Source organism: Ursus maritimus, unplaced genomic scaffold, assembly GCF_017311325.1.
Source record: "Ursus maritimus isolate PB19 unplaced genomic scaffold, ASM1731132v1 scaffold_30, whole genome shotgun sequence".
Lineage (NCBI taxonomy): Eukaryota > Metazoa > Chordata > Mammalia > Carnivora > Ursidae > Ursus > Ursus maritimus.
The window spans coordinates 4031788-4044269 of NW_024425564.1; the positions used below are offsets into that span (position 1 = coordinate 4031788).

The 12482-nt window shown below is 52.5% G+C and overlaps 1 protein-coding gene across 1 annotated transcript in view; it reads right to left on the minus strand.

Moving 5' to 3' along the window:
* The window catches only part of PACSIN1 (protein kinase C and casein kinase substrate in neurons 1), a 55906-nt gene that overhangs the window by 42688 nt on the left and 736 nt on the right, over positions 1-12482 (minus strand). The window lies entirely within an intron of this gene.

Here is a 12482-nt window from a genome sequence, read left to right on the forward strand (position 1 = left end):
ATGCCTATTGCAACCACCGTAAGATGTCACCTTACACCCACTAGGATGGCTACAATCAAAGAGAAGGACGACAGAAAACGCTGGGGAGGACGAGGAGAAACTGGAACTTTCATACTTGGCTGGGACATGTGAACCGGCGCAGTGTGGGAAACGGCCTGGCAGCTCCCCGCGAAGTTAAAGGTAGATTTGCCAGGTGACCCCGGGTACAGAACCAAGAGAAATGAAAGCCTATGTCCGCTTGTATGCAAATGCTCTCGGAACAACCCAGAGGTAGAAACAACTCAGATGTCCACTACCGGATGAGTGGATATCCGTATGATGGAATATTATTCAGTCATGAAAAGGAATGGTGTCCTGACCCACGCCACAACATGGATGACCCTTCAAAACAGTACGCTAAATGAAAGAAGCCAGTCAGAAATGTCTCGCACGAGTCCACTTACTATACAAGCATTATCCAGAACGGGTGAGTTTATAGACACTGAACGTAAAGGGGGGGGGGGCTGCCAGGAGCTTGAGGAAGGGGAACTGAGGAGTAAGGGCTCAAGGGCATGCGGTCTCTTTCTGGAGTGATGGAAAAGTTCTGGAAGTAGACAGCGGCGATGTTGCACAATTTTGTGAATGTGCTAAAAGCCACTGAACTGTACTTTTTATTTTTTTTAAAGATTTTATTTATTTATTTGACAGAGAGAGAGAGAGAGCACAAGCAGCGGGAGCAGCAGGCAGAGAGAGAGGGAGCAGGGAGCCCCACATGGGGCTTGATCCCAGGACACTGAGCCAAAGGCAGGCACTTAACCAACTGAGCCACTCAGGTGCCCCCAAATTATACATTTTAAAAGGGATAAAATTATGATATAGAATTATATCACAATTTAAAAATATATATATATAAAATGACCCAGAGCTCCCTGAAGAAATGGCTGACTGCGGCTCTGAGGAGCCTAGAACATCTTCATTCCAGAAAGCGAGGACAATTCCAAGCACCAGTGCACCTGTGTGAAAAGGATGCCAGCGTCAACTTCAAGAGGCTCCCACTGGCCCTAATGGGACAACTTAAACATCGCTGAGCGTAATGAATCCAAGGACTGAAACTCATCAAATTTATAAAAATCCATAATGATAATAAAAATCAAAGTCTAAAAAACAATCTTAAAAGTCTGCTAATAACCAAATGTCTACAAGAACGTGGAACACCAGGGTCTAGCACACACTGCCTACGCGCGTGTGGACTGTACAACCACTTCGGATAACAGTGCAGCACCAGCCAGTGAGTGTGAAGACACACCCCATGACCCAGCAATTCCGCTCCGAGGTATACACCCTGCAGAACTGCCTATGAGTGTGGGGGCGCCTGGGTGCCTCAGTCGGTTAAGCGTCTGCCTTCGGCTCAGGTCACGATCCCGGGGTCCTGGGATCAAGCCCCACGTTGGGCTCCTGAGCAGGGAACCTGCCTCTCCCTCTGTGTTCTCTCCCTTGTTCTCTCTCAAGTAAACAAATAAATAAAAATCTTTAAATTAAAAAAAAAAAAAAAGAACTGCATGAGTGGTTTAGTCAGAGAATGTTCAGAGTAGCATTCTTCGCAACAGCCACAAATCAGAAACAACCCCGATCATGAAAATGTTAGCCTGGATAATAAGTAAACCACGTCTATTCACACATTAGAACACCATACAACAAGGAAAAATCAAAGAATCACTACTACAAAGAACACTCTAGATGCATGCTAAAAGAAAATGCTAACTGAAAAAAACCCAGCAAGGGGCGCCTGGGTGGCTCAGTCAGTTAAGTGTCTGCCTTCAGCTCAGGTCATGATCCTGGGGTCTTGGGATCGAGCCCCGCATCAGGCTCCCTGCTCAGTGGGGAGCCTGCTTCTCTCTCTCTGCAGCTCCCATGCTTATGCTCTGTCAAATAAATGAACAAAATCTTTAAAAAAAAAAAAAAAGGAAAAGGAAAAAACCCAGCCATTACAGAATAGTAATTCTATTAATTAAAATTCAAAGAGAGACAGAACTATTTGGTTTTGGACGCATACTTCCGTGGTGAAACCAAACACAAAGCAGCTAATAACACTAACTTCTGCATGGTGGGTCCCTCTGGGAGGGAGGCCCAGTGGGGAGAAGGGTGCCGGGGGCTTTTGCGACTATAGCAATTCTCTGGTTTTGACCTACATGGTAGTGACTTGGATGTTGGCTTTGTATTGGTTTGTTAAAATGTATAACCTCTTTATTTTATACACTTTTGTACTTTAAAATGGGAAAAATACTCACTGGTCACCTTTGGGGATGGCTAGAGCACCAACTTATTTTTTTTTAAGATTTTTTTTATTTAGTTATTTATTTGACTGAGCACAAAGGGGGGGAAGCGGGAAGAGGGGCAGAGGGGCAGGGGAGAGCAGACTCCCTGCTGAGCAGGGAGCCTAACATGAGGCTGGATCCCAGGACCCTGACCTGGATCACGACCTGAGCCAAAGGCAGATGCTTAACCGACTGAGCCACCCAGGCGTCCCCCCCAAATCATTTCTTTTAAAACCGATAAATAAAGGGAAAGAAACAAGCTTTTCCGCTACTATACATACCATATTTCAGAATAACAAAATAAATGAAGAGGGAAAGTTCTTTACAGAAGTCTAGCTAATGCAAACAAAATGATCAAATTAGAAAATCACCATCTGGTGAGGAGGAAAATATGATGGAAATCAGACGTTAACTTGCAGAAAGGGTGGGGTAGCCACAGCTCTCGGGGCTCCCGGCTCCCCTGCAGCCGCTGTGGGGGGCGCCTCACTGCTCTGCAGACCGGAGCACTGCAGCCATCCGGGCCAGGCTCCACTGGCCACACCAACAGGGCGATGGAATTTTTTTGCACGTGCTTTGCATGCTATTTCATGTCCAGAATTTGCACAAATATTCCTGGAGTTCTCGCCAAGTGGGACACAGACCCCTCCTGGGCGTAGCCCCTGGTGGGAACATTGATGTCTCGGGTTTGGGAAAGAGCCTGGCCTGTAGCCCCCAGCTCAGCGGAGCGGTGGTCCAGAGCAGCCTGGGGTGGGCTAGAAAAGGGTCCTGGGGGGAGCCCGGATCTCAGGAATCGGGAGCTGATGCAAGTTGGGGCCCCCATCCCCATTGTACTGCCTCACAGACCCCCATCCCCAAGGCAGTGGCGGGGCCCTCCCCACCCTTACATACCTAATGCTGCAGTGTTGTGACTCGATTTCTCCCTGTTGGGCTTGTCTTGATCCCATTTGGGGAGTGATGAGGTAAAAGGGAGCCTGCTGTGATTTGCCACCCCACCCCCAGCCCTGTCCAGGGCACCCAGGCCAAGCCAGCTTTGCAGCTTACCAGGCCAGCTGGTGTGAGGGGGAGGGGCCCCCAAGGCCCAGGCCTGCGGAGGCTGGCCCAAGGGCCCACCCAGCCTGTCAAAACAAAAGGGCTGGGGGAAGGGACAGAGGCAGGAATCCAGGGCCATGCAGGGTGGGGGAGACCTCGCATCAGAGGTGCCCTGTCTGGGGCCTGGCCAAGTGGGGCAGGCGGGATGGCAGCTGGTCACCCGACACCTGGGGAGCAGGACAGGGTAGCAGTCTGGTGTCCGATGGAGCTGCGGATAGAGGTGACACCAGATGGCCTGCTGGGGGTGGGGCGGCCGGGGGGAGGGGAGGTGGGAGTGGGGAGAGCTCGTTCAGACCCAGTGGGAATCCCAGCTCTGGCACACATTCGCTAGGGGCGCTGGCCCGAAGCCTGAAGCCCCTCTGCGGCCTCAGCCTGCCCGTCGGAATGGGGAGCGGTGCGGCTCCAGTGTGCCAGTCCCGCGAGGAGTCTAGCACGGTGCCCAGCACACGGAAGTGCTCCACAGGTGCCGCGCGGTAAGCGGGGTGTGGACAGACACACTCACAGACAGGAGGGGCTCCCTCGCCACTGAACGGCCAGCACCCAGGTCAGTGCGGCACACGGCCCTGGAGGCCTATCTGCTGCATGAACGTATGAGAGGAATATCAGGAACCAGCAGCCACGAAGAGGGACCCCAGGAAGAACCAGAGCTCAAATCCCTGGTCTGCCCCTTCCTGGCTGTGCCACCCCGGGCAAGTCATTCCGCCACCCTGCCCAGACCTGGGCTTCTTCACCCATCACACAGGAAGAGCGGTCGTTAGTAAATACCCTGGGTGGCTCAGCAGGTTAAGCATCTGCCTTCAGCTCAGGTTATGATCCTGGGGTCCTGGGATGAGTCCCACATCAGGCTCCCTGCTCAGTGGGGAGCCTGTTTCTCCCTCTTCCTCTGCCCCTCCCCCTCCACTCGTCTCTCACTTTCTCTCTTTCAAATAAATAAAGTCTTAAAAAAAAAAAATACATATATACATACATACATACATACCCCCCTCACAGCTGATGGCCAGGCTCCGAGCAGCATATGGATAGGAAGAAAGTGGAGGAGGGGTGCTGGATGCCCTGTACCACTGCCCCCCTCTCCTGAGAGCTGGCAGGGGCTTCTGGGTGAGCGGCCTCACCCAAGATGCCTAGGAGGTTATGCCCTCCCCTGGGGTGAGGGGCAGCCAATGACTCCCTGGTAGGGGGGTCCAAGAGGCCTGGCTGTCCTGACCCCCTCCCTGGCTGTCCCCCTCTCAAGCGCCCTGCAGACACCCTCCCTGGCCTGCAGACACCCTCCCTTTCCTTCTGCGAGCTTGCCTGCAGTAAATCACTTGCCCAGGAACCCCTGTCTTGGGTTATGCTTCCCAGCATCTGACCTAGGACAGGAAGTATTTTGTAAACTCTGAAGCATTGTCCTATTTTCCAGGAAATGCTGAAAAGAGAGGAGCTGACTGGGAGCCATGTAAGTGAAAGAGGATGTCTGCCCTGTGGGCAGAGTCTGGCTATTTTAATTCAATTAGCCAATATATAGTACATCATTAGTTTCAGATGTACAGTTCAGTAATTCATCAGTTAACAGCAGCTATTTTAGATGAGCTGCCCTGGGAAGGCCTCTCTGAGGAGGTGACATGGGCAGAGATGTGAACATCACGAGCATGCTGACCTCTGCAGCCAAGCACTTCTAGGGAACGGCAATGCAAAGGCCCTGAGGCAGGAGAATATCTGCTACATCCACAAAAGGGCCAGGAACCAAGTGAGGAAGGAGTGGCATGAGATGAGGTCAGAGGTACTATGCAGCTACATCATGCAGGGCCCTGTAGGCCATTACAGGACTTTTTATAGGCTTTGGGTTTTATTCCAAAGAAGAGGGAGTCATTGAAGTTTTGAGGAGAGGAGGCATGGGATCTGATTTAAAAGAGTTTCTTTGGGGGCGCCTGGGTGGCTCAGTCGTTAAGCATCAGCCTTCGGCCCAGGGCGTGATCCCAGGGTCCTGGGATCGAGCCCCACATCAGCCTCCCTGCTCTGCTGGGAGCCTGCTTCTTCCTCTCCCACTCCCCCTGCTTGTGTTCCCTCTCTCGCTGGCTGTCTCTCTCTCTGTCGAATAAATAAATACAATCTTTAAAAAAAAAAAAGTTTCTTTGGCTGCTAGGACAAGGAGGGAGGCAGGGAGACCCGGTAGAAGCTGCTGCAATGATACAGGAAAGCTACAGTGGAGGCTCAGAAGGGACGGCAGCAGTGGACGTGGGGAGAGGTGGTTTGATTCTGGGCATTGTGAAGGTCAAGTCAGGAGGGTTTCCTGATGACTGCATGATGGGGAGTCAGAAGACAGATGCACCCAACTACCCAATTTACAGAGGGGACAGAGGGATGAGTTAAACTACATCCCGGGGATGCAATCAACAGAATCCAGACTGCAGGAAATTCTACAGGACAAACCACCTGGCTTCTCCAACAGATCAACTGCCGAGAACAAAGGAAAAGATGGAGAGGGAAACTCCGGATGAACAGAGACTAAGACACGTATCAACCAGTCACAATGTGTGGCCCTTATTTGGATCCTGAGTCAAACTAAGCGCAAAAAAACCAAAACCATGGGGCGCCTGGGTGGCACAGCGGTTAAGCTTCTGCCTTCGGCTCAGGGCGTGATCCTGGCGATCTGGGATCGAGCCCCACATCAGGTTCTTCTGCTATGAGCCTGCTTCTTCCTCTCCCACTCCCCCCGCTTGTGTTCCCTCTCTCGCTGGCTGTCTCTATCTCTGTCGAATAAATAAATAAAATCTTTAAAAAAAAAAAACCAAAACCAAAACCAAACAAAACAAAGACATGTCTGTAACAACTGGGAACGTGAACCCTCGGTGGCTATGTGACAATATAAAGGAGTAGTTTCTTCTTAGATAGAATAATGGCATTGTGATTACGTTAGGGAAAGTCCTTATCATTTCGAGACACATCTTGATGTATTTGTGATGAAATGATGTCTGGGATTTGGTCTGAATTCTGAGGGGGGAGGACGGTGGGGGCAGAAATGGAATGAGACGGGCCATGAGTCGGTAGGAGTTAAAGCCGAGCAGTAGGCCCATGGTGGCGCTTTATCCTATTCTCTTTACTTCTGCAAAGGCTTATGTTTTCCCACAATAGAAGTTTAAAAATAAAGAACAGAAGAGGAAACTGAGTCCCAGGCAACGTGCTGAATGGCCCAAGGCCCTTCCGTGAGTGGGTGTAAGGGCCAGGATCTCACCCCGTCCCCCTGCCCCATTCCCCAGCCCATGCTCCTGCCCTGCCTCAGTTGTCTCTCTCCGCTTCCAGTGGTCAGTCAAGGCCGGACCCAGGCAGGCCAGAAGGGGGCTGAGCGGTGCTGGGCTACCTGTTCCAGAAAGTCCAGTGAGGCCAATGGTTTCAAGTATTTGGCATCCGCCCCACTAGCTGCATCTCTCACTCCTCCCTCGGGTTCCTGCGCGGATTTCCTCGCCAGCCCCTACAACCCACCTCTCGGGCTCCAGCCTGTGCGTCTTCGTCCCTGTCGTCACTCTGCCTGGAAGGTGCCTTCCACCTCTCTGAATCTACCCGCGTTTCCTTCCACATCGACCTCTGGCAGAAGACCCATGATCGACCACGCTCCGTCTGCAGGAGCACGCATGCCTGTCTGCACTCCCTACCAAGAGGTGCGCCGTGCCGTGGCACAGAGGTTAAGAGCAGAGCCTCTGGGGGCGCCTGGGTGGCTCAGTCGGTTAAGCGTCTGACTCTTGATTTCGGCTCACGTCACGTCTCAGTGTGGTGAGATTGAGCCCCACATCGGGCTCCACGCTCAGCGAGATGTCTGCTTGAGATTCTCTCCCTTTCCCTCTGCCCCTCCCCGCTCTCTAAAATAAATAAATAAATAAATAGAATATTCAAAAAAAAAAAAAAAAGAGCAGAGCCTCTGGACCCAGACTGCATGGGTGTAAATCATGCCTTCGCCACTCACGTGCAGTATGACCTCAGGTAAGCCACTTACCCTCAGTTTCCACACCTGTAAAATGGGGATAACCTTATAACACTACTGAGGAAAACTAAACGAGTTCATAAATATGGATAAACAAAACAGTGCCTGGCACACGTCAGTGGAACTCAGGCCCCCTGGGGGCCCCCTGCCATTGCTGTCCAGGGCCGGTCTCCCTCCTTCTTGCCCCCCCCGCCCCAGGAACCTCAGTACCACACACACTGGGCGCCCAGTCACCACTTTCATGGAGACTCGGCTTCTGCGATGCTCCTTCTGCCTTCCTGGTACCCAGACTTACCTTACCCCCGTGCCCGTCCCACCAGGTCTCATCCACCCCAGGAACTCGAGGAAGGAGAGGTGAAAGAAGCCCTTGCAGGGACCCACTTGAAACCAGCCACAAATAAAAATGTAAACCCAAGTGGCGGCATCTGACTCAGATGCCATCAAACTGAGGGGAATGCAATTTAATGCTCACTTTTTTAAGATTTCTAAGAAAAATCCCAGATAGTATCAAGTGTAATTTTAATTATGTTTTTACGAGGGATGACATTTGTTGTATAAAATGCAAACAGCACAGGATCGCTAAGAGAAGAAGGCAACGTTCCCCATATCGCCCGGCACCGAGCCTCTGGCTTCCTGCCCCCAGAGGTAAGTAAGCTCCAGTAGCAATCGGGTGTGCAGCCTTCTACACGCGTTTCTGCAATATGCACACAAGGACACATACGTGTATTTTTTAAATGGGATCCTACAAAACACATCATTCCACAAAGTCACTTGCCTTCACCTGCCTGTACATGCTGACCGTCTGTTCTCTCTCAGCGACCGCACGCATGTAAGACAGCTCCTGGCACCCAGGAGACGTGCACGGGAGATGCACCGACCAAATGAAAGAACTGAACAGCCGCCTAAAATCGCACCAGCTGGAGACGTCCTAGTGATGTCCCCAGCCCTCCTGACGGACACGCACACTGACCTTCTCCACCCAGCTGTCTCTGCACCCTGCGAAGACGTCACCTGTGGGAGAAACGGCCGGGTCAAAGCTCCCATCGCTATTGCCAGAAAGGCAGTGCCAACCTATTCTCTGGGTTTCCCATACCCTCTGCCACATCAGAGGTTTATGATGATGAAGGCTTTTGTTTCTCGAAAGAATTAACATTATTTAGGGAATCCACCCTGGATCCTCAAATCTCCTTAGGAGAGGATGCATCCTTTATTATTTCTGAGCTGCCCTAGGGAACCAAAATCCACAAGTGAAGAGTCATTCTCCAGACAGGAAACAGTTTACAGATGCAAAATTTGAAACATCTCATTGACTTCTAAAAATGGACAGGTTAATTTAACTGTCAACTTCAAGCAAGTATCCACTGACCCCTCCCACAATACAAAAGAAGAGAAAATTAGGACCCCCCACTCCCTCTTTCCCTCCCCCCCCATCCCAGTCTAGGGTGGCCAGATTTAGCAACTCAAAATACAGGACACCTACTTAAATGTGACTTTCAGATAAACAACAAATAAAATTCTCAGCGCAAGTATGTTCCATGAAATATTTAGGACACGCTCGCTCTAAACAAATTCCGCTCTAAACAAATTCGTTGCTTTTCCTGGAGATCGAATTTAACTGGGCATCCCGGATTTTATCTCGGAAACCTCCTGCAGCCCCTACCCAGCATTTTAACATCGAGTGATTTTTAAACAGCAGGAGCGGCTGCCTCTGCCCGCCCAGCCAGAAAGCCTCCAGAAGCATCGGCCCTACCCCCACAGCACACTCCCCGCCCAGAGATGGCCCCACCAACTTCCCTGGCGTTGGAGTTCGTGTCCCCTCAGAGCCAGCTGGAGCCAGCTGGCTGCTCATCTTCTCCCCTGGCCCATTACGCAGGTTCCTTCCCACCCATTCTTTCTGGGGGTAAACACTATCTCTCACCCCAGCTGCTGGGGGGAGGGGCTGTGATGTGGGCACACGACCCTCAGGTGGCAGCCCCTCGGGGACTGCTGCTACAAAGCCACCTGCCTAAGGGTGAGCCGTGCGTCCGACCCAGTGCCTGCTGGCTGCTGAGGGCTAGAGGTCTGACCATTCCAAGTTCGGCTCCCGAGGGCCAGTCTAGCTCCGGAGCACACACTAGGTCCCTGGGGTTGCCTGCCAGGGCTGATTTGGAGCTCCACTTCTTTCTTTACCCTGTTCTGCCTGCTTCCCACCTGGCTGACCACACGCAAGGCTCAGGGACCACTCCCCCACCTGCACGGGAATCCCGCCTCCACTTTCTACCCCACCTGTCCCCAGTCCCCACCTCCCCCCATCCCCTGCCCCAGTCTGCGGCCCCTGGCTGGAAACCAGCCACAAAGTGCCTACATCAGGTGGGTGTGGTGCTGGCTAATGGATTTTACTTGGCTTTCCAGCACTTTCTACATTTTCCACAACAAGCACATCTTACTTTGGTAATAAGAAAATACAAGCTTTTTCTTTTTTAAACTTAAGAAAAACCAAACCAAGCATCCCTCCTCCACACTCACTCCTCCCCCCATCCCTCCCACCTGTTTCCCTGGGAGGACCCCCCCCCCAAAATCAGTGAACTCATCCACCCTTGTCCCACCAGGCCATTTCACTTCTCCAGTCAAGGCTTTCTACCACCAGCCTATCCTTGCTGGGGGGCTATATGCAAATTTATGAGCAGTTTCCTCAACTCCTACCAGGAGAAGAAAAAATTTTTATGTGTCCTGAGGTTGGCGATGTTAGGGACCCATATGCATTCACTCATTCTACAAGTGAGCTCCGGTGACCTGTGCCAGGCACTGGGGACACTGGGGACAGAACACAGACCCTGCCCCCTTGGGCTTCATAGCCTTGCACTGGGAAGATGGGGCAACACCCCAAAGCCCCAGAAGGCGCTGGATGAGGGGAGGCGAGGGAGCAGGACGCCCAAGTCGGGAAGCTTCTGGGAGGAACAGAAGTCTCAGCCCCCCGCAGGGTTAGAAGGAAGCGGAGAGAGGAGGGGGAGTGTTCGAGTGGGGGAAGAGCCTGCGCACAGGCCTGCAGGTGAGAGAAGTGTTGACTTACTTGAGGAACTGAGAGCAGCTCAGAGCGGCTGGAGGGCAGAGGGAGGGTGAACAGAAGGCGGACACCCAGACTTGGGGAGGACAAAGTGCCAAATTAAGGAGACCGCCCATCGTCCTCAGGGCAATGGAGAGCCATCGAAGAATGCAAAGCAGGGGAGTGACCCAGTGTCAGGTGTGCGTCCTACAAAGGTCACAGTCCTGCTCACTGATGTGGATTCTTATTCTCGGCAGCCACAACCCACAGTCACAATCGGGCACATCCCACGCACCGTGCGTGAACTTTGGCCACAGAGCACCTGAAACCTGTATCTCCATGGAGACAGCAAGCCCCGGCAGGGAGCTCCGCAGCCCTCTCGCTCTTGCGATAGGGAATACGGGTTAAAGGCAAGGACTCTGGAGCCTAGGTTCAAATCCTAGCTCCTCCACTTTCCAACTATCTGATCTTGGACAGATAACTTCTCTGTGCCTTAGTTTCCTCATTTGTCAAATGGGGCTAATAACGGTGCCTACTTTACCGGGCTACAGTGAGGGCTGAATGAGTTATAGTTGGACCAGGACCTGGCACATGACAAATGCCATGTGCTGTTAGTTTTTATGGCTATTACCGTCCCCTCTGCCGGAGACCTCCAGGGCCAACTAACTAACCCATCCTCCACTTGCCTCCCCCTCCCCCTGAAGCACCCTTCCCATCCTCTCTTACTCTTTCCATGACTAGGGGTCAAGACAAGTCTAGAACCTCTGGGTTCTAGAACAATCCCACTCTGACCTGGCTCTGGAGCCTCACCCTAGTTCCCTTGAGCCCCATGGAGAGAGCACTAGACTTAGAGCCGGGAACTGAGTGTCACCCCTGGCTCTGTCACCCCTGTCACCTTCTCTGGGCCTCGGTTTCCCCTTCTGTAAGGCCAGGACAAAAACATTTTGCTGATGTTTCATCAGCATGGCTGTCAAAGGAGCAACAAGGGCTGGAGAAAGCTCTGCTAAATGTCCACACTGTCACAGACCCCAGAACCCTTGGCCTCCCCTTCCGGCCTGGGTTTCCTCCTCCACAAATGCAGTCTTGAGATTTGCTCAGAGCTCACTATGAGGACCCCAGAAGCTGAGGATGGCCTGGCTGAGGCCTTCCCAGGTCCCCTGATGCTGACCAGGACTTTCCCAAGTGCTGGGACAGAGACAGAGACCCATGGTCTGAGCTGAGCACCCCAGAAAGAGAGTGACAACCCCAGGGCCTGAGGAAAGGCAGACCTTCACCGGGGCCTTCCACCAAGCCTGGCTTAGACCACAAACTCAAACCAGGGGCCCAGAAAGACACTCTGGAGCCATCAGGACTGTGACGTTTATCTCCAAATGCCATAGGTGCCCATTAGTTGCAGGACCAGGAAGGGCCTAAATGGGACTGTCCGACTTTGGCGGCTCTTGGTCCTGGGGGATGGAAAGAAAGCCCAAGAGGAGGCTCACTCCCCATCTGCAGGTTGCCAGCTATCTCCCATAGTTCAAACCCATTCATCCACTCATTCCACAAACATTCACTTGGTGCCAGACCCTGGTCAGGCGCAAGGTCAATGACAGAAATGAACCAAACAGATTCCTACCCCGAAGGCACTTCTGGTCTAGAGGGTGACAGACAGGACATAAATAACTAAACCACAGGCAGACTAGGTCGAAGAATGCAGGGCAGGAAGCAAGGATCTCACCTGGCTATCAGGCAGCTTCCTGGAGGGGGTGGTTTGTGAGTGGTGATTTGCATGTGATGGCAAGGTCAGGTGGGTAAGGGGTAGGACCTCCAACATCGCAGACAGACAGCGCTGTTTGCACCCTGGCTGTTTCAGAGCCAGAGCAATGTGGGTTATTTATGGTTGTGCCCAGAGAAAAGCAGCCACATGTGTCACTGCACGTGGGGGGCAGAGCTGGGCTGCGGGGGGAGGAGGCCGATGGGGCTTGAAGCTGGGTCTGGCCAAGCTCTGAGGTTCGCCACCGGGGCCCTCACACCCTGATGACCTTATCATCTTTTCATGCCCTCCCAAGGCAAAAATAAGAGGGAGAGGTAATTCCAACAGGCAGCAAGTGGCCTGGGGCGGGGGGGGGGGGGGGGGAGCGGG